Source organism: Poecilia latipinna, unplaced genomic scaffold (assembly GCF_001443285.1).
Source record: "Poecilia latipinna isolate Pla-1442-1.1 unplaced genomic scaffold, P_latipinna-1.0 Scaffold4644, whole genome shotgun sequence".
In the NCBI taxonomy this organism is placed as follows: Eukaryota; Metazoa; Chordata; class Actinopteri; order Cyprinodontiformes; family Poeciliidae; genus Poecilia; species Poecilia latipinna.
The window spans coordinates 14523-20644 of NW_015117260.1; the positions used below are offsets into that span (position 1 = coordinate 14523).

Consider the following 6122-nt stretch of genomic DNA (forward strand, 5'->3'; position numbering starts at 1 on the left):
GTCGGATTGGACTCTGATCAGAAAACATTCAGGATTTTGTTTTCTGTTGCTTTATTTCCGTTGTTTTCAGATTCATAAAATAAAACTTTGGTTCTCCTCTTCTATCAGAACAGGACACGTTCATATCAACACCTGTTGCCATGGTAACACACCTGGTTGGTGTCAGGAAGTCTCAGTTCTGGGTTTGTTTCTGATCCGGTCAGCCCGCTGGTCCGGTCTGAGTCGTCCTCCATGTCCATCCAGAAGACGGCGTCTCTCAAGATGGGTCCAGCTGTCCAGAGGTTCTGGCCCGGTCCGGATCTGGAATGGAACAGACGGGTCAGCCAGAGGAACCTGGAGGTAAAACTGGACTGCTTCCAGTCTAACCAGCATTTAAATCCACTAGGACCAGTACAGACCACTGGAGCGCCTGTCACTGGGAAACCACGGCAACAGCACTGACAGATTTAAATACATTTGTTTGCAGCCATCTAGTCCAGGAAGTAATCTGACACCAAACAAAGTCAACATCTGACATTTACAGCTGAACACCCAGTCCAAACTGGTTCCTACTGGTGTGAAACCAGTGGATGGTTCCTGGTGTGACACAGACACTTTGTTTTATTGTTTTATAGAGAGAAGATGGATCAGCTGGGAAGAGGAAGTTTATGGAGATTTTCCCCACAGGTGGATTTAGTGCTCTTATTTGGATCAACCAGTCTGGGTCCAGTGAGGTCACAGGGTCAGAACCGACCTCCTGGTTCTGGACTCCAGGTTGTGTTGCTGCTACCAGCAGCAGGTAAAGCAGAGGGCGTGTCATGCTGAGGGTGTGGTTTCATTGAGCTGCAGGTGGGCGGGGCCTCCTGTCAGGTACAGTCAGGATGTTCAGCAGGAAGTAAGAGTTTTAAATCAAAGATAAACAGCAAAAATTTCATTTAGGTTATATAACCTGTGAGAGAAAACAAAACAGATAAATTTTCAGTTGTATTTTCACCACCAAATGTTTAGCTTCAAACTAAATGTTCAACTCAGGAGCTAAACTCTTAGCTCACTGGCTAAATGAAGAATAAGAATTGTATGAAAGTTTTTGTTCTACTCTTGTTGAGAAGTGTTCATAAAGCTGTCACTGTGATTTTCACATTTATGACACCAAAATGTTTCTCATTAGCTCCAAGACAGCATGTTTGAAATAAATTGTAATAGGAAGCAATGCTCTGATTAAAGTTAAAATTTGAACTTGTTTCTTTTTAAACCGGCTGTGTGATGCGTTCAGGGAACCCAGAGACATTAAGATGTGTTTCAGTTTCCTCTACAGACCGCAGAGTTTTTCCTCTGACTGGTTTAATCTGTGACGATGTGCAGCCAGACTCTGGATAAATGTAATAATTAACCATGAAGACGGTTCATGGTTCAGCAAACATGGATGAAGTTATTAGAGTTTTAAAACTTAAAGGAGGTTATTTAGCTTCACAGAGACATGAAGTTTGGATCATGTGACCTGTGTGTGGTTTAACCAGACTGATCCACTTCCTGTTCCTGAGCCAATCGGACCTGCTTACAGTTGGAACCGGGTCGAGCTCCGTTTGCAGCAGAATGTCAGAACCTCTGTCTGGATCCAAAGAGGAAGGAAAACATGGAAGTGAGACCGTCTGTGGGAAGAAGTGAGGAAAGGTTCTGGTCTGCTGATCGAGTTCGGACCAGAAACTGCTGAGGAAGACGACCTCAGTATTTCATCAGCAGGAACAGAACCAGAACCGTCTCTGGTAGATCTCCATCCACCAGGAAGAACCAGCAGCTCCTCCAGAACCAGCATGTCCTGACTGGACCTCTGACTGGGAACCAGAACCAACCAGAACCATCTGGACCACCTGACCCGGTTCTACCTCTGCTGGTTGGTTCTGATCCAGAGTCATGAAAACGACCCAGACCTGCTTAAAGTTTATATCAAGTTCAGAGACGACAGAGCTCCATCCCATGGTAACTAGCATAAGCTAATGCTAAAACACTACGCCAACACAAAGAAAGCTAATGCTAAAGCGCTGCAACAACATGGTATTAGCACAAGCTAATGCTAACGTGGCACTTTGAAAGCTTTCAAAAAGTTACTCAGATAACTCAGTAACTAGTTACTTCCTGCTCTGCAGATGTTAAAGAGTAGAAATGAAGGGATGAAGGGAGATTTTAACTAATCAGATTAAAGCTGAACTGTTTTGACTCCGTCGTGTCTCGTGGCGATGCTGAACCCGAATCCTCTCAGAACCATCAGCTTACTGACATCTCTGGAAACCCGACGCCCAGAAATGAATAAAAACGTTTCCAGAGTTTCTGTGGCTCTGCCTCCAGAGCGCCATCAGCTGACTGGGGGCGGGGCCAGTCAGGAAACGATCCAGAACCAGAACTGGTCCTGGAGTCACAACAACAACAACCAGCATGCTGTTCATCTGTGTGACGGTCAGAACCAGCAGAAAGCAGCTGGTTCACCAGTCCGACCGGGTCAGCAGGAACACAGAGAACACATTCCTCTGGAGACTCAGATACAGATCATCTTCATCATTATCTTCTTCATCATGATGAAGATGATTAGCTTCATCATCTTCATGAATATCATCATCTTCCTCCTTCCCAACCACAAATCCAGCATAAATTAGGACAAAACTACAACTTTTAAATCCAGTGTTTTTTGGTTTGTGAAAACATTTGAGCCGAGGAATTTGGATCCTGATCTGAAGGAACGAGATTATGGGTTAGATGTTCCACCTACAGTTGCTGATGTTCTGATGCAGATGCCATGGGACAAGTTGGGACAAGTTGGGACAAGTTGGACAGGAATATCTACTGACTGACTGAAGAAATATTCTCTGTAAAACAGACGGAGCTCTGCTGTCATCAGGACTACATTAATCTGTCAGATTACTGAGGACGGTTTGTTTTATTTATTTTGCTACAACAAAGTATGAGATCCACACAAAGAGATAAAAAATAAATAAAATGAAGGAAACAAACTCCTGAAAATGTGCCAAATTACCTGAACAAAGTCTTGCTGCTGATGTGTTAAAAGATTAAACATTTCATATCCCTCTGATTTATTCTCGTATCATTACCAGTTTATTATTATATTATATTTTCTCAGCCTCATTGCTCAGCGTTCTCAAAAACATTCATCCCTCATTCAGTCCGAACAGGAAAGGTTCTGATTGGACCGTTTCTCAGTCAGCCCTGTTCCCTCCTGGGACCAGAACCCGAACTGGGTCCGACAGAACCTGCTCCAGAACTCGTCAGACACTTTTCTAGAATAAATTTGATTTCATGATTAAAATCTTGAACGAAACACACAGATAACAACGGAATATGGATCAGAACCGAGCAGCAAACATCTAAACCTGTTTCTCCAGAACAGCAGCTTTAAAATCAACGATCCGAACCGAACAGAACCTCTTCACAAGTCAAGATCCAACATTTCAGCAAAAGCAGCTTCAGAACCAAAGTTCTGGTTGTGTTTGCTCACCAGAACTGCGCTACAGTTTTATTCTCCGCAAAATCAGAAGGAAATCAGACACCAACCTTTGAAGGAGAGATAATGGAGCCCTCCAGAACCAGAACCAGGAACAGAACCAGAGTCCTTCTGGCCGCTGAAGAAGTAAAGCAGCCCAGCTGATTGTCCCTCCGTCATCCGTCCTCAGCTGATTGTCCCTCCCTCATCCTAACAGGTGTGTCGTTGGATGCAGACCTTTGAATGCCTCCATCTAGTGGACAGAAGTTGGAGCTGCAGCATCTGAAAACAAAATACCCCCAACACCCCCAAAAACATTATCTAAAACTGGTCCATTCTGCAGATTGTGCCAGTTTTCTTTTAGCTTCTTAAGCTGATTTTATACAGTAATAGAAATAGATGAAAATACAAATTATTACATTTCTTTTCTAAATAAGAACATGCCTAAAATGCTAAAGCCTCAGGGCTAGCAGGGCCATCCCTGCTGCTAGCCCTAGAAAATTGAAAAGAAAAGGTGTAAAATGTCTTAATTATATTTAATTTTATTTATAATTTATTTTTTATTCTACAAATGAGTTGTTTTTGGTATTATTGGAGATTCACTTTAATTTCCTACTTTACAAAGTGCCTTAAATGCCTCAGGACATGCAGGTGACCCTTTGGTCAAAAATGCCGCAACAGGCCGTAGAAAAGCCACATCAAATCTGGACGCACTAAAACAGACCAGTAAGAACTTTATGAGGCATTTTAAAGACTTTAACTATGAGCGCTACGAGAGGCTAACAGCTAGCACTTAGCACAGCAAGCTGGTTTGCTGGCCGTGACAGACGCATGGATTTTATTTACAAGTAATGGGGTGAGTGTTACTTTTCTATTAAGCTAACTATTTAACATGGTGTCTAAATGAGCCGAATATAAAGAACACGCTTTTACCACAATGAGGTTAAACTCTAATAACTTCATTAATGTTTGCTCAACCATAAATATAGAGGAACCAAAATTAATTTATTTTAAACATGCCTTCTAGGAGCAAATAAGAAACATTTTAATGTCATAAATGTGAACGGTGACAGCCTGATAAACACTTCTCAATAAGAGTAAAGCATCTCTGAATGTCAAAACCTTGCACAGAACTCTTATTCTTCAGCATTGGCTAGTGCGCTAAATGTTTAGTTAAATATTTAGCTTGGAGTTAAACATTTGGTGGTGAAAATACGACTGAAGAATGATCCTCATTTTTTTCACTGACAGGTTATATAACCTAAATTAAATTATTGCTGTTAATCTTTAATTTGTAACTCTGTTACTTCAGAGGTTTGCTTTGGAAAGTTGCCATCAGTTTTCAGCTATGTCCTGCTGAACATCCTCAGGTAAATAACTCTACCTGACAGGAAGCCCCGCCCCCCTGCTCAGGTTACTGACTACCTGACAGGAAGCCCCGCCCCCCTGCTCAGGTTACTGACTACCTGACAGGAAGCCCCGCCCCCCTGCTCAGGTTACTGACTACCTGACAGGAAGCCCCGCCCCCCTGCAGAGCAATGAAACCAGACCCTCAGCATGACATGCCCTCTGCTTTACCTGCTGCTGGTGGCAGCAACACAACCTGGAGTCCAGAACCAGGAGGTCGGTTCCGACCCAATGACCCCACTGGTCCCAGACCAGTAGGAACCAGTCCAGACTGGTTGATCCAGTTGTTCTAAATCCACCTGTGGGAAAATCTCCATAAACTTCCTCTTCTCAGCTGATCCTTCTTCTCTCTATAAAACGATAAAACAAAGTGTCTGTTGGAATAGACAAAACTTTCAGTTTCTTACAGTCGAGGCTCTTATGTAACATTAACTGAACTATTTGCTGCAGGAAAGTGCTGGACAACAACCAGTAAAACAAGCAGAAATAACAATAGTAGTATAAACAAAGTAATTTAAATCTCATTTAAAGTAGAGATAAATCATGTTGTCAGGCTGGAATGAAAGTGATTGTTTAGAAGTAGAACATCTGAAAGCATCTGGTTGTTTGGCCTCAGTGTTCCAGATGAAGAATGAAGACATCCTGAAGATGGAGCTTTAAAAACTAATAAAAGTATAAAATAAATTCAACAAGAGGTGGGATCTACAGATCTATAACCAGCGTTACAGCTGTCATGAACAGGCCCAGTACATTTTATTTACAACTATCTCATGGTTATGCGCCCCCTTTGAATTGCTGCCCTGGGGTAACCGCCTATGTGGCAGATTTCAGAAACCACCACTGCCTGAAGCAGATTTATTAGATTCATAATACTAAAGATGTATCATCCTTGAAGCAGTGATCAGTAAGGGATCAAATGTGGCGAAGAGTGAGGATATAAACTAGAAATAACAGCAGCACCAAAACAGAACCCTGAGGAACACCACATGAAACCTCATTTCACCACCATCAACATGTTTCATGTTTAGAAGCTAGCTGAACAGCTAGAGTGCTAGTTTTAAAGGAAGGTATAAAAAGTCTCTGAAGAAGCCTCAGGTCACCAAAATGGGCGGAGCCACAGGAGGAAGTGGCCCCGGCTCTTCCTGTAGTAGCTGGATGGATTTCTGCTAACAGAAACCAGGAGATCATCAGCTGAGACAACTGGAGACGACCTGGGAACATGAGGAGCCACAAAACCAGCAAGATG

At 42.7% G+C, this 6122-nt stretch overlaps 1 long non-coding RNA gene across 1 annotated transcript; it reads right to left on the reverse strand.

The window, feature by feature from the left end:
* Nucleotides 1-6: 6 nt before the first annotated feature.
* On the reverse strand, nt 7-5222 carry LOC106942883 (uncharacterized). The gene is made up of 3 exons (XR_001423744.1): nt 5048-5222; nt 3541-3751; nt 7-300 (listed from the first exon to the last, which is right to left on the reverse strand). It is a non-coding gene; the product is annotated as an uncharacterized LOC106942883 (long non-coding RNA).
* Between the last annotated feature and the right edge of the window lie 900 nt (nt 5223-6122).